Source organism: Lissotriton vulgaris, chromosome 11 (genome assembly GCF_964263255.1).
Source record: "Lissotriton vulgaris chromosome 11, aLisVul1.2, whole genome shotgun sequence".
In the NCBI taxonomy this organism is placed as follows: Eukaryota; Metazoa; Chordata; class Amphibia; order Caudata; family Salamandridae; genus Lissotriton; species Lissotriton vulgaris.
The window spans coordinates 414,727,511-414,754,778 of record NC_141699.1 but is presented as its reverse complement, the minus strand read 5'-3'; positions in this window follow the sequence as shown (position 1 = coordinate 414,754,778).

The following is a 27,268-nucleotide window of genomic DNA, read 5'->3' as shown; positions in this document are numbered from 1 at the left end:
GAATGTGGAGCGGCAAGGCATGTTAATTTGAAGCCTGGAGGGCAGAGGACTGTGAGTGCCTCTCAGATGCTTAGGGCACTTTGGGAGTAAAATAATACACGGCGGCCTGGCCGTGGAGAGTGCACCGTCGCCAGCTGACATCGAGATGGTTCATTCAGCACGACGAGGCTTAGAGTCCTGAACAGTTTGGGACTCTGGAAGCACAGAATTCCAGATATGATGACATGCCAAACCTGAACACAGCCTACTGAAGGTTTATAATGACATTGCGAAATAATTGCTAGAAACGCTCGACCTTACTCAAAGGATATAAACATTACTTGCATCTTTACGGACCACAAGCCCCATAATTCACAGCCGGACTATGCATTAAGCACACGCCCTCCTGGGGGCTTGTCTTGAATAAAAAGGTCTACAATCTGTAAAGATGCATTTCGAGTGTTTTTCCAGCAGCAGCCCATGAAGAAGGGGGCGTGTCCCCCGAAACGCGTTGGGCAAACGATTGAATGTGGAGCGGCAAGGCATGTTAATTTGAAGCCCGGAGGGCGGAGGACTGTGAGTGCCTCTCAGATGCTTAGGGCACTTTGGGAGTAAAATATATATATATATATATATATATATATATATATATATATATAGTGCAGAAATCCGTCACTCAGGCTGGAATGCTTAGTCCTCGTATTCAGCAAGCAGGAACGGACACGGACCACAGGTAAGATGCCGATTATTTTATTTGTGCTGCCACCATAACTTTTCGGCTCTGAGGAGCCTTGATCACATGACAACGTGAAATGGTGTACCACCTACTTTTAAAGTGCTAATGCATAGAAGATTACAGGTCACATGGTATAGACATAGAAAACAGATTACCCATATTTCAACAAATAAATATTGTAGTTGAAAAATTCATTTGGCTAAAATGTATGTATAAATATTAAATAGTTAATACATCTAAGAAAAATTACTCAAGAGTGCAATATGGCCAATGTATCTGTGCAAAAATGAAGATTTGTTTAAAGGATTGTGCAAAATATTGCAAAGTTTCAACACAGCTGCCGCAATACAATAATGTGTCAAATATAACAAATATGTATAAACAGTTAACACCTGAATCATATCATACATGTAAGGAGGGGAAAGCCATCCCTTTAAAAATGGTAGGTGGTAATGTATGATCAAAATATTTGTTCTGCTAAAATGGTAATCAGTCAGCAACTATGTTAAAAAGTTTGAATGCCAACATATCCTGAAGTATATATATTTGATTTGTATCTTGCACAGAGATAATCATGGTATAGATCTTCATTTAAGGTAAAGTACCTGTCATATAAATTGTAAACGCCAATGACCTGTTCAAATGTGCAAATAACCCATTGAAGTGTGAAAAGATAAAGAGCTTGGAGTGACATTGTGTTAAAAACATATCAACAGCATAGATAGACTGAGCCCAGTCATACCTACCCTGCATTGACTGATCATAGTCCTAATAAGATCCTATCTGACTATTGACAAAACATTACAGTACTATCCTTATTGCACAATAGAATATATCAATAAAGAGACTGTATCGCAGTGTATACTCGAGATCAGTTGAAGAGAAGTGGATAGACACATGAGAAAAAGAGGATAAACCTAATCAATTTGGTAGGTCAGAATAACTCTGAGGAGATCAAGGAATCACAACACCCAGTGGACTGGTCATATATTCTCAGTATGGTCCCCTGGGTGTGTGTATCTGGTCAAAACATGGCAAATTGGACTACTGAGCCCCTGGGGGTGAGTATCAGTAATAAATGGATACAATAAGACATAGCCAAATTAAAATAATTATACAAAATAGTAAAAACCATTTTAAAATAATGGCTACTGTAATATAGTGTAGGTTCTTGGACAGTAATATCAAAGATTCGAAAAATGTACTAATACAAACACGTGTGTAAATCCTCCGTAAGACTGAGGCACCCTGGCTGTTTAGTATTGAGTTGCAGTATATATTTAGTTTCCAATTTGCGTAGTTTTGATTCCCTGTTGCCTCCCCGTCTGCTGGCAATAACTGCATCTATAACATAATATTTAGGCCCTTTGTTGTCACTCTGATGATGCTCTTTGAAATGCCTTGCTACCAGGTACGTATTGTCTTGATTGACAATAGCTCTCAGATGTTGTAGGATACGCTTGTGAACTGCGTGCTTGGAACTTCCTACATATCTGAGTGAGCATGGACATGCTAGGATGTAAATAGCAAATTCTGACAAGTCAGTACTTTATTGATCTTAAGCTCCTTATTACTGAACCATCCTTAAATGTCTTTTTATTGGTTCCGTGAGTACACGACTTGTAAGTCTTGCACTTAAAAAAAACGCTACTGGTTTGCAACCAAGTGTTTTTTTCAATTACTTCTGGGCTCGTATTGACCAACCTATCCCTCATCGAGGGGGCTCGACTGAATGTAATTGATGCTTTTTTGGAAGTATACTGCCTATGACAGGATCCTTTAAAATGATAGGCCAGTTGTTGTTAATAATTTGACGTAGCTCCTTGTGTTGTTTATTGTATCCAACTATAATCCTAAAAGGATTAGATGGATTTTCGGACTGGGTATTGGACCCAACAATATCAAGTGGACCAGGAGTGGCTGTCTCAATTGTGGTATCATATTTACTAAGCAATTCCTGTCGTCTGACTAGCATGGACTTGGATCTGGCTTTTTCAATTACCTGGCTGGTATAGCCCCTTTCCAGGAACCTAGTCTTGGTGGCTGCCTGGGCCAAGTACAGGTCAGTGTCATTGCTAAACACCCTTCTCAGGCGAAACATTTCGCCATACGGTATACTCATAATCAAATGAGATGGGTGTGCACTATCCGCATGGAGGATGGTATTTTCAGCAGTAGTCTTCCTGAATAGTCTAGTCTCAAGTTTATTACCACAGACATAGACTTCAGTGTCCTAAAAGGACACATTGGTTGGGCTCAATGTTGCAGTAAATTTAAGATTATATAGATTTTCATCGATTTTAGACACAAATTCTACTGATTCCTCCTGACTGCCTTTCCACACCACGAATAAATCATCAATAAATCGGTACCATGTTACCACCTTAGATTCAATGATTTCACCATGTTCAGCTTTGAGGATCAGTTCCTCCCAAGCGCCCATATGCAAACAGGCATAGCTTGGGGAGAAACTAGCCCCCATTGCTACTCCTTGTAATTGCCTACACAATAAATTATTGTACATGAATACATTGTTTTCCAGGCTGAACTTGAGCATTTCTTCCAACATCATATTGTGGTCTTTAAAGAGTGCACTTCCACGCGATAGATAATAGTTGACAGCAGCTATTCCATCCAAATGCTTTATACTGGTATAGAGTGCTGTTACATCCAATGCTATCATCCGATAGTTATCTTGCCACTCAATGCTTTGCAGTTTGAATAAGAAATCACCAGTGTCCTTAATGTATGTATGTATATATATATATATATATATATATATATATATATATATATATAGTAAAGGCATGTGTTGTGAGGGCAGATTCTTGCTAAATGCATGCATTGTAAAAAATGCCTGGTAAAGGCATGCATGGTAAAACCATGTGATGAGACGTCGGACAGTCGACACCAGGAAGGCAAGCTTCACACACAGATAAAAAATCTGTACAAGTGACTACTGTGTTCACTTTGGTCATTCACAGAACAGGTACTACAAAGGCAACAGCATTCCCAGCACCACTCCTACTCAGAACAGGTACAGATGAAGCAGCATTTTGCGAACAGACCAAGCGCACCATAATCAGCAGCATTACAAGGTTCCTTTACATACATACAAGTAAAGAATAATCAGCAGCAGTCCAAGATCCCTTCATTGACTCACAGAATAGGTGTGGCATAAGTGCCAGCATTGCAAGCTTTCTTCACCCACATTAGAAGTATAGCACAAGCAACAGCAGTTAGAAGGTGCCCCTCTCTCTCACACACACACATGCACACTGAACTTGTACCGCCAACACATAACTGTGCAGACTTACATCGCACATGTAAAATGAAAATACTGCACAACTCCTTGTCAGCTCAGAATCCATTACGTGGCATGGACTGCCTTTGCTACATAGCAGAGATCAAGGGCACATTGCCCTCGGTCTGTCTGCTGAAAGTATGGGCAATTTGGCGTTTTTCCTGAAATTAACAAAGAAGACTAGAACAAGGGATCATGTGCATGCCCCTTAAAAATCACATCCAATTAAAAGGATGGGTGTGTGCCAAGAATGTAAAGGAGAGTACAGAGCATCTTGAGCGGGTATGGAGAAAAAAATGATGGGGCACAAAGGAAACAAGCACTGGCAAAATGATGAGATCTCGCTTTTCCAGACCTATGTTTTTTGCCGACTTCATTCTTCATCAGCCAAAACAAAGTTAATACAAAAGCTGACCAGCGCTGCCAAAAAAAGTTTAAAAAGCACTCTGTCCATATGTTGGAAAGCATAGATGCATGCACAGCTATGCATTGTGACGCTCAGAGGCCGTAGTGCCACCATACATGCGTGCCTACATCCAGAGTGCTGACCAAAAGAAATAGGTTCCTGAATCTGAGCCGTGGGAGGATACAACACGTTCTGTCAAAAGAATGGTAAAGAAGCTATGCTCCCAGGGTGGGACAAACACAAATAGTGGAAATAAAAGCCATTGAATAAGAAATCAGAATGACAAGAAAGCCATCTTATTTTAAGCAGTGTGTTGCCTCTAAGCCCACTATAAGTTTTTAGAATGGTCCAAAAAAGGTCTTTCAACAGCAGACAGTTAAAAGCTGTCTGTAAATGAGACCTAAACAACAACCCAGCAGCTGTTTACAAAGAAAAACACAGCTCTTTGGGCACATGGGCATAAACAGAAATCACATAAGCCTCAGAAACACATTGAGAACACACAAATCAAGGATGACAGGGGCCCATGGACATTATTTAGGGGTTGCCCTTTGCTACCCCTACCACTGCCTTTGAGACCCATAGCCTCAGAGGTGGACAAGTTGTGCCAGGAACGCCGGGGCAGTTGGGGCTCTACTCTCTTTATTTCCTGTCAATGTGCTATTACACTAATAGTGAAAAATTAAAAAATATTATTCGCTAATAGTGCAATAAAAATGGTGTACAATAAGTTGGAATATACCCTTCCATAACAGCTGAGGTAAGTAAAAAATATTTTAAATGTATGTTGTGTGCATGCTTGAGGTGAGAGTGCATTTATGTGGTAGAGAGTGTATATATGTAAATTTGTGTGTATGTGTGAGTGAAATTGGAGGTCAAAGGGCATGTGATGCCACCTATGCTACCCCTGACATTTCGGGGAAATGACGTCCATGCAGGGGCATCAAGAAAAAACACAACAGCAAAGGTACATAAAATGAAAACACCACACAATGAGGGCATGGATCCAACAGAATAGCGATTTTAAAAGGCCACTAGCACAGAGTAGAACAAAACTTAACAGAAAAAGTGACACAAAACGTAAACAAAACAAAAGTACAAAGGTAAAACAAAGCTGAAAAGAGACAGGGTTACACAGGAAAACAATTCTCATCTGTAACAGTAGTACAAAGGAACATACAAATCAAAAGGGACAAGGAGTAAACATCAAACGCTTAACTCAACAGAGTAAGGGGCAACAAGAGAAATAAAACTCAAAATTAGTCCAAAGAAAAACTTTGCAGGGATGTGGGGAGCAAGACTAACACAACGGAGAGTGAAAAAGGGAAGGACAAAGTAAGAAACACAGGCGAAAGAAAGAAAAGACAATTTAGCAGCGACAAAGTGCTGAATGGATTCAAATTTCAACCCAGACAGAGACTTAAAGGGAAAATCAAACTCAAGAATGATGGGTTGTTTGGGGTGGGGTAGACTGTGGTGGGGGGATTGGGCAGGGCAGATTAGGTTGGGCAGATTTGGGTGGGGAGATTAGGGTGGGGTAGATTGGGGCTGATTGGGGTAGACAGGGGCAGATTTTGGTAGATTGGAGTGGGTAGATTGGGGCAGGTTGGGGTAGATGGGGTGAGGTACATTGTGGTGGGGCAGATTGGCTTGGGTAGATTGGAGTGGGGTAGTTTGGGTAGGTTGGATGGGGTAGATTGGATAAAGTGGCTATAAGCGGGGTAGGTAGAAGTTGGGTAGATTGGAGTGGGGTGTTTTGGAGCAAGTTAAATTGGGGTGGGGTAGGTTGAGGTAGATTGGAGTGGGGTTGATTGGGGAGATTTGAGTGGGGTAGATTGTCCTGAAGTAGTTTGGAGTTGGGTAGGGTGTGGCAAATTGAGGTGGATTGAACCATGGTGGCTTGGAGTGGGGTAGGTTGGGGTAAATTGGAGTGAGGTAGATTGGGATAAATTGGAGTGGGATAGATTGGTAGGGAAGATGGCAGTATGGTAGACTGGCTGGGTAGATCGAAGCGGGGTAGGGAATATTTGAGTGGTGAGATTGTTCTGGGGGTATATTGGGGTGTGGTAGATTGGAGTGGGGTAGATTGGGGCAGATTGGGGTATATTGGAGTGGGGATGGTTGAGGTAGAGTGGAGTGGGGTAGATTGGAGTGGGGTAGACTGGAGTAGTTAAAGTGGGGTAGATTAGGTAGACTGGAGTGCGGTAGATTGGAATGGAGTAGATTGGAGTGGGGTAGTTTGGGGTACATTTGTGGGGTAGATTGGAGTGGTGTGGACTGAAGTGTGGTAGAGAGAGGTATATTGTGGTACCTTGGAGTGGGGTAGATTGTGGTGGATAGGAGTGGAGTACATTGGAGTATATTGAAGTCGGATAGAAGTGGATGGAGTATATTGAAGTGGGATAGATTGGATTTGGGTAGAGTAGGGTAACATGGAGTGTGATTGAGGTAAATCGGAGTGGGGTAGATAAGGGAGACTGGAGTGGGTTATATTGGGTGGGGTAGATTGGAATGGGGTACAGTTGAGCGGCGTTGATGTGGTAGATCGGAGTGGGGTTGATTGGGATAGATTGAAGTTGGGTAGACTGGGGTAAATTGGAGTGGGGTAGATTGGCTGGGGTAGGTTGGGGTGGAGTGTGTTGGATTGGAGTGGAATAGACTGGAGTAGGGTAAATTGGGTGGGGTAGATTGGGGTAGGTTGGGTGGGATAGATTGGTGTAGGGTAGATTGGAGTGGGCTAAATTTAAGTGGGGTGAATTGGGTAGATAGAAGTGAAGTGAATTGAAGTGAGTAGACTGTGGAAGATTGGGGTAGATTGGAGTGAGGTAGGTTGAGGTAGCTTGGAGTGGTGTAGATTGGATAGGCCGGAATAGTTGGAGTGGGGTAGATTGAGGTGGATGGGGTAGATTGTCGTAAATTGGAGTGGGGTAGATTGGCGTAAATTGGAGTGGTGTAGATTGAAAAGTGGTGTAGACTGAGGTAGATTAGAGTTTGGTAAATTGAGGTAGATTGGAATGGGATACATTGGGGTGGAGTGAGAGGGGTAAATGGGAGTAGATTGGAGTAAAATAGATCAGGGTAGATTGGAGTAGGGTCAATTGGGCTACACTGAGGCAGATTAAAGTAGGGTGGAGTAGGGTAGATTGGAGCGTAGTGCAATAACGAATTGGAGCAGTAGCACGTGGAGGAAAGGAGAGTAGCATGTGGAGGAAAGGCGAGAAGCAGTGCAGTGATGATGGAGAAGCAGTAGGGTGATGAAGAGGGAGGGGCACCAGCGCCATGAGGACGTGGGAGCATTATTATGATGAAGTGCACGAGCCTGTGTATTCTTAATAGATGTGTAGGCAATTTATTTTGAAAAGTGAAAAAAAGAAGGCTTTTTCAGACAGGACACATTTATACCCGTGCAGGTACACAGAGAAAAGCCCAATTATCCTGTTTCAGATTCTTGGCAGCTGTTTTAAATGTGGGTATTTTGTTAATAAAATATATTAATTTTTTGTAATTTGTTTTGTCTTTGCATAAAATTTGTGTTGCTCCAGGCGAACAACTGCAATACTGACAAGTCTGTTTCACTGAATATCAGCTTCATTTCTTACTAGTCCGTAAATGCAATGTTGAAAAAGCAGTTCCAGGGGTTGTTTGCCATGGGCTCTAATCGCTGGTTTAATGTGCTTCCTCCTGTTTAATTGGCTTTTATCCACACCAGCAGCAATATGTTAAAGTTGCCAGTAGACAGCGCAGAGTGCATATGTAGAAGGGCCCTAGTTTTCAAATTCACTCTCATTTTAAAATCTTTTCAGATTAGGGTTTTACATGCTGTTCTGTTTGATTTTGCTGTAGTTTTTGTTCTGCCTGGAAACCATTACAGCTTCTCTTGCTTGCTGCTCTCCAATTGCAAAAGGGAAGCAACAACAGCGATTGAGAGGGAGGGTGTGGGGGGAGGAGAAGCAACATGGAATACTAAGTCAGTGTCATTTGCTTGTTATTGGAAAAGAAATTGGCACGGAATGGTATGAAGTGCTTAAACACATAATTAAAGGGCGGCAGGGGTGGGAGAATTAAAGAAGAAACAGACAAAACAGATGGGAGCAGGGGGTGAGACAGAAGATGACAACAGTGATTGGTGGGAGGAGTTGCAGGAGAAGGAGTGAGTGAAAACACAAGTACTCGTATGGAGTGTTTAAGCGCAATAAAAAAAGTAGCTCAAAGCATGGGGGCAGTGGATGGACCCAAGTACTTGGTCCATGCTTTTGGGGAGGGCCAAACACAAGAAGAGGCATGACGCATGCATGCTATGGACAAACTAAAATGAAGGATACGAAAGCAATGTTGAAGTGAACAAATGGTAAGCTATGGGCAGGCTGTAGCTGAAAACAACATGTCTCGCAGAGACATCACATGGGCTATCTAGCTGAGGCCTAAAAACATACCTCAACAGGGATAAGATGGAAAAGGCAATGCAACAGAGACAGGGCCACAAAGGAAAACACAACTCAACAGGCACTGGGAAATAGAGGAAACACCTCTCAACAAAGACAGGGATGCAAAGGAAAAATACAGCTGAAGATGGAAAGAGGCATGGTCGAGGACATAGCTTCACAATGAAGTGGGCTTAAAGGGAGGGCACAATTCAGCAGGTACAAAGGGACCAAGGGAAACAATCTCAACAGGCACAGGGGCTTAAAAGGACTGGAAAGACAACGAGAATAATCTCTCTAGAGGTACAGAAGCTTAAAGGGGAAAAACAACTCTCAAGGGCATAAATAAAGCACCATAACTGTACAGGGACAGATATGGGCCACACAACTCATCAAGGGAAAGCTGGAAAATGCATCTTAATATAAACATGGCCATACAAGAGAATAGAATGCATCAGGCATTAAGACATAGAGAAAAAACACAAATCAAGAGGGTAAGACAAATAAAGAAAAAATAGGCCAACGATGGTAAGTGGCATGTTAAAAAGGGAATGAGGTAGGAAAGGAAACGTAACTCAGAACAGAACAAAGCAGCTCAGTAGATATAATAATAAGAAGGGGAAAACGCCCCATAGGGGTTAACTGTAAAATGCACCTCAATAGAGACAGGACCACGAAAGAAAACAAAATACATCACAAAAAAGCACACCACAACAGAGGTACAGGCATGAAAGAGAACAGACCTTTGAGCATTGGATAAAGAGGGAAAAATAAATTACAACTTTCAACGAGTATTGGTGAAGAAACAAAAACCAAACTGGGACAATAGTGACAGAACCACTGCTTAGGAGGTTAGGAGGTGCAAGAAAGGAAACATAACTTAGATACATAAGAAGCACAATTCAACAAGGGCAGGTAAAAAGGAGCAAACAAGTAACTCTTATGCTTTTCGTTGCTGTTTTTTCTTTCCCCCTGCACATATACACACTACTTTAATCAAATTGTTAGTCTGAAAATCCCCTAGCTGTGTTATTCTAGCACTGTGCTTTATTAGGTTAGCATTATAAGGCTAAGTTAGTAGCTGCTGCTTCATTTGTAGGTAACCCACTGAGCTGTCCTAATAGAATGCAGGCTTAAGTTAGCGCCTGTGGCTCCATTTGTATTTCGCAATCCATATTAGACTATGACTGAACTAAGTTTTATTGTATGTACTGCTTGCTTCAGCAGAAAGCTGCTCGGGTGCATTTTCTATATATTGTTTATACTTCTGCATACCTTTCCCATGAGACGGAGCCTGCTCCCACTGGCTCAGTTGCAGGCACAAACAGAATGATCTTGCCAGAGAGAGAAAGTGTGTACCCAGCTTCAGACTCTTAGCTCATCCTTGTGTGCCCCTCTTTGTCTCTTACTGCCTTCTGTGGAAAGTTACCGGGTGGGTGTGTCTTCTGCTCCTGCTGAAATGTATAATTGTTACTCCTATGCCTGGGAAAGCCAGTCCCTTGGCAGACATCTTAGTGTGCAGGTCTGAATAGACTCCTCTGCAGAGTATTGCTAATGAAATGCATATTGGTATTCTCTACTGTCTGACCGACTCTTCAGTCTTGGGAAGGCATAGCAGGTGGTTTTAAGTAACCTGCGTGGCCCCTAAGGGCCAGGTCCTGCAACATACAAGCACAAAAGCCATGACCCTGGCAGTAAAGGATTAATTGTGGATTGAATATTTAATGGGCATACCAAGGCACCTCAGTGAGAGCATGCACTGCAGCGTCTGGTTATTTTTAGGTCGAATGCTACTGGTCAGTGCTTAAAACACCTTGGGGACGATTAGAAAGCTGACCTGGGAATGCATTCCACCTGTTGCTTGCCATTGGCTTTGTGGTTTGTAGCTCACACTGTCTGCCTTTCAATTTGCTGGCTTTATTTGCCTTAGGCTGTCCAGCTTGAGTTTTTCCCCCTCCTGTTGTCCCGTATTCTTCCTCAAACTCACTTTCTGTAAACAGACCATTGAATCTTGTTGTTATCTTGTCACATTTGCTGTGCATTCAAAGACAGAGGTCAAATGTCAAGCTCTCTCTTCAGAAGTTGTTTGGTGTTTACTTTTTTCTCTGACTTCAAAGTGACAGAATTTATGTGGCAATCCTGCTGAGTATCCATGTAAGTGGAGAGGGTGTAGAATGCTTTTTTCCTCTAGAATACAAAAAAATAACTGTGCTGTTGTTTCAGAATATATAAGAATTACTACAAATGAAGCAATTTTTTTTATAATTCTGAAGTGCAGTGGAAATACATATTTGAATACGATCAAAACACAGCAACACACTAGGTGATGACATTAACACATAACCGTTGTTGTGTAGTAAAACCATATTCCAAAACAGAAATACTCACATGTAGCGTTTGAAATTTTTTTGGCACACTCGCCACCTGGCCTAATTTGTGGACACCTCCTAAAGTATCTAAGGAAGTAAGATGTCTTGGAATTACCATGGACTCCAAGGTATCAATAAATGCTCAAGTGGACAAATTAGCAAGATTAAGCTTCATTACTATGAAAACTCTGTGACACTTCTTTCCCCAACTGGGATTTCCACACAAGATCCAGGCTACTACTTCTCTTGTACTGTCTAAACCTGATTATGCCAATGGCCTCTACAATGGATCTTCTTTTTCCACTAGGAAAAGGCTACAACTTATTCAGAACTCTGCTTCCAGACTTCTCCTACACGTAAAGCCACAAACCCCCATCTCCCCTGCCTTAAGGGGCCTATTTTGGTTACCAGAAGATCCACTTTCAAGCTGCATTGTATCGCCGACAATGAAATACATGGAACAGGGCTGCTCTTCAATAGGAATTAAATTACCAAATTCATTCAATAAAGGAACCTCCACTCCAGATTGGCAACTCGCCTCAAAATCCCGCCACACATGAAAAACACCATAGGTGGCCGGTCCTTCTCCGTTCAAGCAGCCAAATTATGGAATTCATTACTCCCAAACATAAGATCGACAGATAACTATCTTATCTACAGAAGACTGCTCAAGAGTTGACTCTTCCCTACATACCCCAACATTCTCAAACACAAATGTTCCGCATATGTATGTATCAAGATATGTGTATTTCATTGTATAAATATGTATAATAATAATGTTTATAAATGTATAGGTCTGTTTAACAAATGTACATATTACTTATTGTTTTATTATTCTAAGCTTAACACGCATATAGATCACTGTATATTTCATAAAGGTTATTTGATTAGATACGTATGGTTCTCTGTCTATCACAAAATGTAAATTCTATCATAACTATTTATCTACAATTGCTTCACTATTGAATTGTTGAACGGAACCGAAATAAAACACACACACACACACACAAATAAATTACCTTCAAGTATAGCAGCACTTGAAAGTGAGATTTTTTCAAATACAACTTAAATCTTGTTATATTACCTTCCTTATGCATGTATGCCCTCCATGTACTTATGTATCTACATATTTAATTTACTAGTAATGTAAAAAAAATCTTCGTCTCTCCAATGCACTACCCTATGTTCCACCTTATACCTATCTCAATATATCCACTACATACACTCTTTGACTCAACCTCATTCTACTAATATGATCTCCAAAATAACCCACTCTACTACTATAATCTCCCAAATAACCCTTTCTAGACTCTTCCCTCCTCTATCCCTCCTTGCCTCACCCCAAACCTAATTTTACTACTAAGATCTCCCAAACAACCCTTTCCAATTTCTTACCTCGTGTATCCCTCCTTAGACTCATCTGAGTCCTCATTTTACCACTAGGACCTTTCTAATCCATTTCTAGAGACTCTTTCCCCTCCATCTCTATTTTACTCAACCCAAACTTCCTCCTACTACTATGATCTCTCAATAAATACTTCCCTCTTCTATCCCTCCATTATCCTTTTTAATCCAACTAACAGACTCACATGTCCAGCACTCAAATTAATTCATATTTCCCAATACTAATTCACCACTAATCCTTTTTGGTACAGAGTAGCGTGCTTCTCTCTGAAAAACACTTTGAAACCTCGTCAGGGGTAGTAAGCGCTATTTAAAACAATTACAACAAGTACAATCAAGATGTTGGTAGAAATGTAATGGCTATTTCAATTGAAAATGTGTTGTCTGTAATAGCAGTGCGCTACCACACCATGCATACTCCACACTATCACACTCCACTCCACTGTATGCCGTTCTACTCTATGCCATGCCACTCCATTCTACAACACTCTACTCCACTTTATGTCATGCCACCCCACTCTACGCCCCTCCACTCTAAGACACTCTACAACACACCACACCACTCGACTTCATGTAATTCTAATCCACACCACTCACTCCACAACACAACACACCGCTCCACTCTATGCCCCTTCACTCCACACCACTTACCCCATTCCTCTCTACCCCACTCCAATCCATCCCACTCAACTCCAATCAGTCCCACTCCACTCCAATGTACCCATATCTACTCCACCCACCCCACTTTGCTACAATCTGCCATAATCTACTCCATTCCAATCTAACCCTCTCCACTCCAATTTACCCTACACTAATCTGCCCCACCCCAATTTACCCAGCCTATCCCAATCTTCCCCACCCCACTCTATTCTATCCCACTTCAATATACCCCACTCTAACCCAATTTACCCCATTCCACTCTAATCTACTCCACTCTGCACCAATCTACCCCACTCCACTTCAATCGACCCCACTCAACTCCAATCTACTCCATTCCACTCCAATCAACCCCACTCTACCCCAATATATTCCACTCTACCCCAATCTACCCCATACCATCCTAATCTACCCCACATGATTTCAATCTACTCCACTCCACTCTGACCCAATCTACAGACTCCAAGCTACCCCAATCTACCCCCTCCATTCTACCCAACTATAATACACCAAATCTACCCCACTCCAATATACCCCACTCTAATCTACCCACCTCAACTCCAGTCTACCCCACTTCATTCCAATCTACCCCAATCCACCATACTCCACTCTTCCCCAATCTACCCCATTCCACTCCAATACTTCCCACTCCACTCTACCCCAATCTACCCCAATCTATGCTACTCCTATCTACCTCACTCCAACCTACTTGACTGTAATCTACCCCAATCTACCCCGCTCCACCCCAATATACCCCATTTCAAACGACCCCACTCTGATCTACCACACTGTTCTACCCAACTCTTTCAATTCAATCTATCCCACTCCAATCTACCCCAATCTACCTTACTCCACCCACTCTAATCTAGCTCAATCTGCCACAAACCACTCCTCTCCATTTTACCCACTTTACCCCACTCCACTCTACACCAATTTACCCCACTCTACTCTTCCCCAATCTACCCAATTCTACTCTACCTTAATCTACCCAACTCCAATGTTCCCCATCCCACCCCAATCCATGCCATTAATGTTTGGCCTTGCTGAAAGCAGCCACACTGGTGTACATAATGGCTAAAATACATTGGCAAAGCAAATAGCTCTCGCATAGGCAAGACTTATTGGCTTTGCCAATTTCTTGTCTTGTTAACCCTTTCCATGCGGCCGCGATTCCCCTGGTGTGCTGTAAACAGCACGAACAGGAGCGGGCCGTGACGAACCCCAGCCGTCATCAGCACACGAGCACCGTAGTGCATGACGGCTGGGGTTCGTCATCAGCATGGAAGGGGTTAAGGAGCTTGTGGAAACGTAGGTATTATGGTCTCTGGCACAAATATATAATGAAGGGAATCTGCCCCATACACAGGCACAGTTTGAGCTTTGCTCAGGGGATGTCTAATTAAATAATTTAATAATTTGTGTGTGAGGAAACGCCACAAATACAAATACAAAGTCACTGCTTAGCGACAAGGATAACACCACTCACGACTATCCATTTTTAGTGAATAGGGGCACTGATTGATGGCAGAGAATGGGGATAGTCCTCATGTGCCACCTGTCGGCCACAGGCACCTTAAATAGGGGTAATTTGGTTGCAGACTGTGTTACACTTTCTGCAGGTAGTGATTGCTCAGTGTCTCATAAAGGGATTTTGCAGCCGGGGAAAGACATATTTTGGGGTCTTCTTTTCAGAACAATTTTGAATTTTACTAACCATTTTGTGCTGGCATAATGCAGAAAAATAATATTAAACTATGTGAAACTTTCATAAACGGAATCATACAAAACAGCTGACACGTCTTACTCTAACCCTCAAAAATCCCCAACATTAAATGGTGTGTGGGAGGGGCTGAGGTGGGTAAATAGGCAGTGGTGGTATATTGCGAGATATCACCTTGTTAGCGGGCCCTTTACAGCTTGGGGCCCTGGGGCACTTGCCCACTTTGCCCATTAAACTGACTCTGTCGAGCTAGGCATCGGCTGCAACGCCTGAAGTATTGCTGGGGCTGACTGATGAAATAAATCAGCAAGGTCAATGTGCTTGTCTTCCCGGGTATGTACAGTTATAATATACCTGCATTGAAATTTGTTTCAGGCTTTATAAATAAATATCACATTGAAATATTACTGATGTGTAATCAGTTTTACACACTATCATTAAACACATGCTGCACCACCCCCGCCTGTTTGCATTAAGGGATGTTTTGTGCTTTTTAGGTCTGGCTGAATGGCACAGTTGTCTGCAAACTTATGTGATCAACAAAAATAAGTTTCAGAAGCACTATCGAAGAGAAGAGCTTTAGTTCTTCCACATCTTGATTGTCTTGAGTGCAACACCTGATTAGGCAGAAGTTGTGTGCTTCCATTGAAAAGGAGTACTTGTATTGTACTTTTTGCCTTGTGGGAAAGCGTATGCCCTATACAGAAAGACTGTGTTGGTTATGGTGCACGCATTGATCAAGGCTATAGACTTGATCTGATTATGATGAAAAGTTACAACAAAGGCAGTAGGTATGTTAATTTATAGTGAAAAGTCCATGATATAGTCAATATGCATGAAAAGGGTAGATTGTTGTAAATCTGTAGAACAGTCTGCTGAGAGTTATTTTAAAACATGGAATATCAAAGATTCCCATAGTAGACGAGGGTTTTGGTGGTGGTTATCACCGTTGAAAAGCCTGTGTATAGAACACTTGCACTTTGATAATAACCCTTGCTGGGTTTTCTTAGCAGAGATAGACTTTTGTTGTGCCAACTCTTACTTTGTATATATTTGTAATTATATGACTGTATGGCTGATGCTTGCCTTGTGGAAATGCTCAATACAATAGGCACACGTTGATTATGGCAATACGTCAATGATGAAGGCTTTTCTTTATTCAAGTGACAGGTAATACAAAGTCCCATCCACAGGACATCCAGCATCAACTGACCGCAGTGCTAACCAACTCATGTCAGACATTCTAGATGAAACTACTAACAGTCCAAAAGAAGAGAGAACTTTAATAACCTTACTGTGTATTGCAAGTATGAAAGGATACTACAGGTTGCTCTGAGATAAAAAAAAAATGGTTAAATGGAATTACACCAAATTTGGCATGAAGGAAAAAACGTACTCGAGAAAGTCTGGGGCTAATTTACAAGCCCATGGCCCCGCCAGTGCGTCCCGGTTTTTCGTGCCTGACAATATGTACACGATCACATACAGCCACCCTGCGTGGCTTTTAATGACCTTTTAAATATGGCCTCTTTCATGAAGTACTCTCCATGAAAGGGCCATAGGTGTTGCTGTTGGTTTTCCCACGGAACATCCATGGAACGTGACGCATTCCCAGATTGACAAGGTTTTGTAAACCTGGGAATGCGTCAGATTCCTACGCCTCCCCAGGGAGGGGTAAGGGAGGTGCAACGAGGAGAAAAACCTTTATTTCTTCTCATTTTTCCTTTTTCTGCATTCTGCGGCACAAATAGAAAGAGAAAAACAACTCTCATGAACGTTTTTGTGAGCAAATAAATTACTTTCTATAGCGCACACACCCTTGCACCATGCCACAAGGGTGCTTGCCTTGCCGCAAGTGTGCCTATGCTGGTGCACGGCAGCCAATTGAGCACTAGCACAGGGGAAAAGGACAGGAATGAGCTGTATCTTCTAGATTCGGTGCATTCCTGCCTTTTGCTCTTGATGCACAGCAGCACAGCAGGAAGGCTTGCTGCACTGCCATGTATCAAAATATGGTAAATGAGGCCCTGTGTTTGCTTGGGTTGGTTTAAATCCATTTAGGGGTTTGCGAGAAATTTGTGTTTAAAAAGGCACTCAGGTGGGCATGAAGATTTTGAAGCTTTTGCTCCCTTCGGCCATTTCAGACTTACAGATCCTGAGGAGGGTCTGTGGATCAAAAAGGATCTGATTAGCTGGTCACAGATGAAAATGTTGTGCCCACCATTTCAGGTCTTGGGTACTCAGTCCCTGTGTCCTGAAAGCTAAAATGAAAGGGCACGTAAGGGGGACTGGGTGTGCAACCCTGACCCCTAAGCTTATGTGGTTACATTTGTAAGTATGTTACATTTTGTCACCAGATCTGTGGATCCACCTCATGAATTTGTAGATCCCTGCATGTCACTTCGATGTGGATCCAGAGATCTTCTTCAGATCCTCAAATCCAAGGAGGATCAATAGATGGATCTGGTAATATGCAAGACAATTTTTGACAATTTTATTAATAAACTGCATGATTACTTAAAATCTTTACAGTATAAGATAAAAAAAAATGCAAGACACTTCGGCCAACCACCATTCTGCCAGGTCATGTGCAGTTGGATTGGCTTCCCTTAAAGACGTGGTTGCATGGCTAGGTCTATAGTAAAGATCTGTACTCAGGCACCACTATGGGTTGGATACAGGGCTGGCTAGAGCACAGGCCCTGTGGCCAACGTCCTCTGTGCACGACTGAAGTCAGTAAAAATTTCAGTGGTTTTTAGTTGTGTTATTACAGTGAATTTCTTTTTTATGTATGTTAAGATCATATTACCAGGTAGCATATTTTAGTCACAAAATAAATCGCTTTATGATGGTACCATAATAATTGTGGGAACAGTGGTATGTTCTAGGGCTCACAATTGACACAACACCCGAGATGCAGTCAGAGACTAACATTTGCATTGCCACAATGTGAAGCATACTTGAAGACACACATGTGCACACCACTGATTGATGACAAACAACACCCCCCCACAAACATCAAGACAATTGCACTTGAAGCAGAAAAATAAAACTGAGAGACGAGCACTCTAAAAATCATATTTGAAAATAAACAGTCATAAAGCAAAATAGGCATTTGAAATAAATGTATCACATGGTAAATTACACTTATAGCTACACATGGGCACATAAACATTGTAGACCACAAACATATACACAGCTACACAATGTCCATAATTTCTACCGCAAAAGGAAACCCCTCATTTGCTAATTTACTGCAGTATCCTTAGTAGGAAATGCTTTCAGTTTTACAGCATTGATTCCATCAAGATTGGCATTCAGGTGTTCCATATGTTTGTCATAAATTCAAAATTACAGAATGTTAGTACTCTACTTTTTCCTTAGAACACTGTGATGAAGCTGCAGTTGGGAATCAACTGACAGACAGCTGGTGCTGATGGAAGCACATATTAAACTCAGACTTTTTTCACATGATTGATGAAAATGTGCTCTCAATTTAGCTTCTGGAGCGCCTTCCATAACTTCGATGATAATATCATGAGAGAAAACCAAAACAGTTTTCACTCAAACATGGTTCATCAAATACCAACAGAGGATTAGTCTTGTTCAGAAGGTAAAATCACCTTAGAACACACCACAATTCCAAAAGCTAGTGTGGTACCACCACCAAATGATTTATATTCTGACTAAAATGTGTTATCACCGTTTATATGTGCTCTTTTTTGTGACCCTCAGAAACAAGCATTTACTAAATTTCTCTTCAATGGAGACCATGTCCCCGGGTCCTGTAGCTGCTGCCACAATATGTTGACCAAGTTGTCGTCAGCCAGTCAAGCTAGGTACATGCACCCAATCCCCTTATATTTTTTGTATTCATTTTCAGGATGCAAGGGCCATATCCCTGATCCCTATAAAGGCTGCCAAAACATATTGTTCAGGCTATGGCCAGCGAATCAGGAATTAATATTCTCTTTTAAAGTGGCCAATCAGAGGATATCGGACATCAACAAACCAGATATACGTAACTTTTTTAACCCCTTCATGACCACCTGAGCACCTTTTTAAACACACATTTCTCAAAAACACATGAACATATTTACACAAAATAACAAAAAGCCAGCGTTCTGACTAAAGTTCGAACTTTCTGCCAAATTCATGGAAATTCTGTTCAGACATTTTTGCCTATATTGCTTCCAAAAATGTCCTATAAGAATATACATGGAAAATCAATTTTGTAGGACACTCCCCTTTTTCTTTGGCCCCCCACTTCACAGTTCATCCCAAGACATTCAAGGTGACTGAACTTTTTTTGGGAAAGTTTTATGCAGATTTGTCAAACAGTGCCAAAGTTAATAAAAAACACTCTTCATATGGAAACTCTGATTAAACTTCAGATTTTCCATGTTAATTCTCATAGGAAGGACTGCTCTCCAATACATTAAACAGTGCTATCAATCTGTACTTCAGTGCCAGGGATGGTCAACCAGTCCTTTACTTTAATATTTTCCCCTTTTATATGTTCTGTTTACAAATCCCCTTTCATTTCTGTCATGATCTGTAAGGACGTCAGTAGTACCAAATCATGAAAGCCACTAACCTCTCAGGTCGGCCAGCAGAGACAATGGCGTGAAGGGAATTCCCTTCCTCCCTTGGACACAACCATACACAGAGGACCGAAAACACACCCCTGAGCTAGGGAACACCCCGGGGGAAAAGGGAACTAGATAAAATAATAAACACTGCAGTTTATGACTAGTGATCTGACTGCGCCTGGTAGGAAGAGTCCCCAATGTCTAGTCACTTTCCTTCTTGGTGGACTGCAAAGGGAATAAACAACAAGGAAACAAACGTGAGGTGGAGGAAAGTGAATATACTCAGACATACAACACTCCCCCTACTGTTGTCTTAGGAACCCTTACTCACATTGACTAGACCGCAATGACACTGGAGTATGAGGAAATCAGGATAATGAATACTTCAGGAGTCACCCACAGGAGAATGCGGAAGAACCACAGGTCCCACCGAGCTCCAGGCAGGGGAGATGCTTGTTACGTCACAGCACCCCCAGCTATCGTCAATAGTGAGGGAGGGAGGCAAGCGCAGTAAGGAGTCTATCGATACTCCCTCTGGTGCCCGCTCTCGCTGTTCAATTCACAGCAAGCACGGACTCCATTAATCAACACTAGGTGAACAGCCCTCGTCAAAGTTCGGGAGACTGCTCAGACACCAAGAAATCTGGGATACAGGAAGAGCCACCCCTCAAATTACAACAATACCCGAAAAGGGGGCGGGCGAGTCGCGTCCTGCAGAGTGCAGTAAAAATGGGAGCTCCAGCTTCCCGTGTGAGATAGAATCCGCGAAGGCAACAACTTCAGCTAAGGACTGCCAACAGACTTCTATGGGCTCAGCAATGAAGGAAAAACACAGCGCTGCTCCTCCAGCTGGGAATACCATCCGCTAAGCGCTGATTCCTCGAGGCATAATGGAAAGTTTGTCAAGCCGTGAGCACAGAAAGAGGCAGGGCTTTATAGAAGCCGGAAAGGATGTCTTCTTCTACCACGGTGCACGGGTCGCTGTCCCTTGGCCTTCTGGGCCTTGTACTTCTGTGGGACTTGCGTTGTTTTGTGTGGCGCCCTATTCCTTCGAGACCGTAACAGACATGCCCAACAAAGCTAGGAGGGAACCCACCAATCACGATCCCTTCCTTGGCCCAAGATAGTGACAATTTCTTTCAGTCTCCTCTTTTTTATTTTTACTTCTAGAGTGTATTTACAGCTCCATAGACAGTGCCATCAGGCTGCTTCCTTGACTGTCATTTCGTTGCATCCAGCATGGCGACTGCCTCTAAACCAAGTGACCATTATGGAATGGTATTGTGCATTTTGTATCATTGTTTTATCATTCCAAGATGGCAAACACATTGATTCTATATGTGGTGGGCATGCTGGAACTTTCACCATACTCCATGTACACTCAAATTGTAAAATGGCTGTCCACTTCTATGTTTAATTCATTTTATTTGTTATTGCATGCATTTGCCTATTGTGATCAGTCGGCAGCATTTTCTAATTTGTACTTTTATTCTTTTAATCTATCTTGCATATGGTGTTGAGTTTGTGTGTGTGTTCTATTGTGGTTGTGGAAGCAGGTAAATAGAAGATACGTCAGTGGTGGATGAATGAATACATGGGTGAGTGAAAGATTGCATGCATGATTACATATCGAGGGCTATATAGTCTCACACAGTACTGCAACTACAAATGCTGCACTGCAATTGCAAGAATGAGGGGGCAGGAATGGGCCATAGCTACTGAGATATGACACTTACCTGCTCTCTCCGGGAGCTGGTGAAGAATCAAGCTTAGTTAACTTTACAACTTTGTTTTTACTTTGTATGTGTGCTGTACAGTGAAGCACAAATGCAAAGTCGGAAAGATAGGAAAAATAAAAGCATTTCTCTTAGATAGCACCTATGCCAGAAAAGTGCTATTTTTTTATGTAAAGCCTCTGTCCACTTTTTTTAGTAGATAGGGTTGGCATCAAAAACCATGCGTGCTTGCATGTTAATGCCCATGCACCACCCATGGAAATGACGCTAAGTAATGACTGAAGAGGCATTTTCATAATCCATCCCTATTGGCTTTGCTACTGATTGTTTGATAATACTATTGCTCAGAAAACCCTGCAGATTGGCCCCGTTTTTCCAGCACTGTATTTGTGCACACTCTCTGGAATGTTTGTTGTTTCACAATTAATACCATCTGACTGTGATCTGAAGCTTACTCGTTTAAATCCTGCTAAAGCAGTAGGAGCTATGTTAAAACAGCTCATTATTATTATTTGTATTTATTTCAATGTTACTGCAATTACATTTTATGCAGCTATGGATGTGTGCTCTGTCTGAGGAACAGTTGCCAGTTTCTAAACAATAAAATCCATGAGTAAACTGTCTTCCTCAGCATTCCTGTTTGCACCCTGGCGGGGAGATTTTTATTTTTATTTTAAAGTGGAGCAATATTATCTGATTGTAATATTCCTACATTCTCATCCAGGCCCACGCGTCCTCGCTGGGGGTCTTTGTGATAGTCTTTAAATAAACGATTTCAACTACCAGTAATCGCTGCACCACGCATGTGCTTTCTGACTGTGCCTGTGTGACCATTTTAGATATGTGTTGCTTACGTGTTGCTCAAGCCACTGTGTTTTTTCCTCTGCCTGTTCTATGTTTTTGAACGTTCTCTCATGTCGGGTGCTTGAGCTCACCTGCTCACACTGTATTCATAAATAATAAATGGCCTTTCAATTTGCATTATGTTTATCGAGCGTCTAACAGCGTTCAGACACTTAGAGGTGTCCTGGTGTTGAATTTTAAAGTCAACCATTAAGAAAATGGGGTGACCCAGAATGTCAAAGAAGACCCGGGTAGTAAATGTTATTCAAAAACAATGGTCTCAGACAATTATTTCTACTCAAGATAAATCAAGTGAATATTTATAACCTTCTCTTAGTTGTGGGACATGTCCAACAGATCTGCCCAAGCACATTCAATGATTATTTGTATACAACCAAACAAAAAGCAACAGCAATAGATAAAAGTCCATGGCAATTTTAATTCATTGCAGTCATGGCTATCTCGATATATAAAAATAATTTTGGTTGTCCAAAAGAAGAATGTGCAGAAAATTGAAATGTAGAGTGCTAAAATAGAAAAGTAGAAAAAGAGCATAGAGTAAAAAGTTTTTTCAATTTTTATATACATGCAATAAATTCGCACAATATACAATTTACAGATGGCCTGGCGTGTAATAAATTCTCAACACTTTCTTATGGAGACATTGCTTCCAAATTTATATTGCACAAAAGGTGTGTAACACCATCCAGGACAAAGATTATACAGCGTCGACGTTTCGACTCGTCTTGAGGCCTTATGGCAAATTAGACCGTGGCCATGCGAGTCTTCATCAGGACTACTAATGTGGGCAGCCAGAAGAGTAGCACAAGCCCTGAAACAGAGTGAGTATATGTGTAAGGCTGTTGCATTGCTATAGCGATCATACAAGTCTCGCAGTTTACCATATGAGGGAAATTGGCTTACCTAATGGAGGTAGGAGACAAAGAGGTAATGTTTTCACTCTTGTTCACAGAGTTAGGGAATTAATACCTAAAGACATAACAAGATGGTAACTTGACCGATCCTACAGTAATTCGCATTCACTGGTTCAGCCTCATATGTGCATGTACTTACCTTTTTCATAAGGCGGGCCTGATTAGTATATTAAATCAGGTGTTGCAGGCTCTAGGTCTCTGCTTCTTCAGTTCTCATGGAGATTAATTTGATCCTATTTACAAAGAGGGGGAAAAAGGAACCAATGTGGTATTAATCCTAAAGAAGTGCAGTAGCACTTAGTATGGATATAAAGGTTTACAATTAAATCTTACCCGTTATCCAGCCACCAGACAGCCCTTTCAATCGGCCAGCTGGAAGATTAAATCGCAGTCGCTAGGGTGATTTAAATCTGCCCATCGGCTTTCGGTGCAAGTCGAGTCCCTAAAGGTACAATGAGGTTTATGTCAGTACCGGCGATGTATCTAAAAGGGTCGAAATTATAGAATTTAGAAAATATGAAACCGCACTCATAAGTGAGTCCTAGGTTGATCCCAAGTGCTCGGCGTTTAGTTCCGAGTGTGTCTAAGCCTTCGGTCCGCCATGGGTATAGAGAACGGACTGTATCCCAAGGCTTGCCGGGAAATGGAGGCTTTTTAACGAAGTTCACTGCCAGTGGGGGCTGTTAGTCAAACTTGCATCAACCATTTGTGCAATAATTCAAGGATGTCGTCGAGGTGCGCGACCTTAATTATTTAAGAAGAAAAGGGGAAAGGACCATGTTATTAGGGATAGCGTGTCGGCCATTTTGAATTGGGAACCCGATTGATAGTCATATATTACAATTACATTGCAAATAGATCATTGTCTTTACTTTTCGGAACATCAGAACATATTGCAAGTAATTACACAGTTTGCAAACTAAATTGGTTGACAGTTCTGAAAGCCAAGAGAAATTATTTTGGCACATTCGTGTGTATACATCAAGTGACCACCATCATCGGTAATTCATATATACACACCAGATATTTCGAAAACACAAAATTCATAATGACACAAAATCCACAGGGTCATAAAAAGGAGAAAAACACTCGGATCTACAAATTTTATATCCTATTCATTGACATAGTATCATGTCCCAACAGTGTGTTCTTAGTGTTACCAGATCATTACTAAGGCCTACTCAGTTTCAATTTGAGTGAATATATCCACTTACATTCCACATGCGACTACAATCCTATATGTGGGTCAAACTACACAAAGAGTTAAATGTAGAATCCTCCAGCATTGTAGTCGCATTAGATGCAAAACACCGGGAGCACCCCTTGTCGAACATTTCACTACTTTCAGACATGACTGTAACAGCCTTAGATGGTGGGTGATTGAGAAGGTCACCGCTCATGCATGTGGCGGTGATTTTGGAAATATACTGAATTTAAGAGAATGTAAGTGGATATTTATGCCTCTGTGCCACTCTTTCCCCCCCCCCCGTTTTTTGTGACCTTTCTGCCCTTTCTTGGGACCTTTCTACCCTCTGTGCCACTTGTTTCCCCCCGTTTTTTCAGACCTTTCTGCACTTTCCTGTGACCTTTGTGGCTTTGTGCCACTCGTTTCCCCCCATTTTTTCTGATCTTAATGCCCTTTATTGGGACCTTTGTGCCTCTGTGCCACTCGTTTCCCCCACGTTTTGTCTGACCTTTCTGCCTGACCTTTCTGCCCTTTCTTGTGACTTTTGTGCCTCTGTGCCACTCGTTTCGCTCCGTTTTTTGTGACCTTTCTGCCCTTTCTTGGAACCTTTCTGCCCTCTTTACCACTCATTTCCCCCGTTTTTTCTGACCTTTCTGCCCTTTCCTGTGACCTTTATACCTCTGTGCCACTCCTTTCCCCCTGTTTTTTGTGACCTTTCTATCCTTTCTTGGGACCTTTCTGCCCTCTGTGCCACTCGTTCCCCCCTTTTTTTGTGACCTTTCTGCCCTTTCTTGGGACCTTTGTGCCTCTGTGCCACTTGTTGCCCCCTGTATATTTGTGACCTTTTGCCCTTTTTGTGACCTTTCTGCCTTCTGTGCCACTCGTTTCCCCCTCAACTCTTGTGATTGCATTTTCATAGTTGTGTCTGGGACTGCTGTTGTCTGTCTCCCCCGCTGCCTGTATGTGGTCTGTGCCCATTCTCTCCCTCTGTTCCCCTCGCTGCCCCCATGTCTCTCTGCCCGGTTTCTCTTCTGCTCCCCTTGCTGCCCCTGTGTCTCTCTGCCCGGTTTTTCCTTCTGCTCCCCTTGCGGCCCTGTGTCTCTCTGCCTGTTTTTGCCTTCTGTTGCTTAACTACCTCTGAAATTCTGTGACCTTTCTGCCTTCTTTGCCACTCGTTTCCCCCCATTTTTTGTGACCTTTCTGCCCTTTCTTGTTACCTTTTGCCTTCTGTGCCACTCGTTTCCCCCGTTTTTCTGTGACCTATTTGCCCTTTTTGTGACCTTTCTGCCCTCTGTAACACTTGTTTCCCCCTCAATTGTTGTGTCCTTTTGTCTTCTGTTTCCTTTCGCCCCCGCTGCTGTATTCCCTGTGGCTCCGCCGCCCTGACTGCCCATTTGCTGCCCCCACCTCCCGCCTCCCAGCTGCTCCTCACTCCCACCTCCCCATACACCGGGCGCTCCGCTGGCACGCGGCAAGCCCGTCTGCGCCCGTCCTGTGCCAGGACCGCGCCCAGCACCAGAACCCTTGGCCCCCGCCCCCACCATGACGGCCGCCGCCACTACGACGCCAGCACTCTGCATGGTCGCTACCCCGGATGGACCCACAACTGCTTCAAGGCCGCCCCGAAATGCACACATGGTCCCTTCACCTGCCGGAACTGCAGCTACACCAGCCACAGAGCCGATGAACCACCCGCTAAGAAAGACCTCTACCACCTCCGATGCATACTACTGAACACCCATTCCGCACACCAGCACGCCATCAAGCTCTGGGACCTGCTCAACACAACCTCCCCGGACGTTGCCTTCCTGACAGAGATCTGGTTGAACAGCTCCTCCGCAGCCGACATCGCTATAGCCATCTCAGACGGCTACAAGATCACCCGCAGAAACTGCACCAACGGAGTCGGAGGAGGAATCATCATCGTCCAGAAGAACAGCATCAGGGTCTCGACTAGCACCGCCAACACTCTCAGCACCGCCGAACACATGCATTTTCAGATCATCCACACAGACCCCAACTCCAACCTCAGAGGCACCCCCGTCTACTGACCCCCGGGACCTCGCCCCCAGTTCAGCGACTCCATCGCCGACGTCATCAGCGCGCACGCCCTGACCTCCACCAACTACATCCTCCTCGGAGACCTGAACTTTCACCTTGAGAAAAACAACAACTCCACAACCCTGATCGATAACCTCGCCAATCTTGGACTGAGACAACTCGTCACAATGCCCACCCACTCCGCCGGCCACACGCTCAACCCCGTCTTCTCCTCAAGCCTGCACGTCTCTGTCAGCCACACCACCGACCACTGCTGCATCAACTTCACCTTTCAGAAACCCACCACACACCACCGCACCCAACAGATCCCCGCCGCCACCAGAGCAAAATCACTGAAGACCAACTACATGCAAACCTCGCTCTCAGCCCGCCCACCGAACCCTCCAACACCGACGTCGCTGCCCACAACCTCAGACGCTGGATCGAGGACTGCGCCAACACCCTCGCCCCACAGAGACACCAGCAAGAGGGCCAGCTGGTTCACCACAGAACTCCTAGATTCCAAGCAAGCCTGCCGGAAACTAGAGAAGAAATGGCACAGTGAACAAACTCCGGACAGCCACGCAGCACACAGTGACTCTAATACCCGTGTACATTTCGGCAGAGATGGCGAATGCACAGGCAGTTTTCTTATAAAAAAAAGTGGATAGGCAGGGGTGCTTCTTAGCCCCCTTCCTGTTCTCTCTACACAAATCGGGTGGAGTTAGCCTTAACGTCACGGGTGAGACAAATAGCATACATTGGATTGCGCCCCCTCCCTGTTTTAATTTACGCAGAGGATGCAGTGTTGATTGCCAGAACAGGGAGGGGGCTTTGAGGTTTTATTGCTGACTATAATTCTTTCATTACTGGGCTGGCCTTGAAAGTCAACTGTTTTAAAAGAAAATAGCATGTTACTACGCATGCTATTACATTGTGT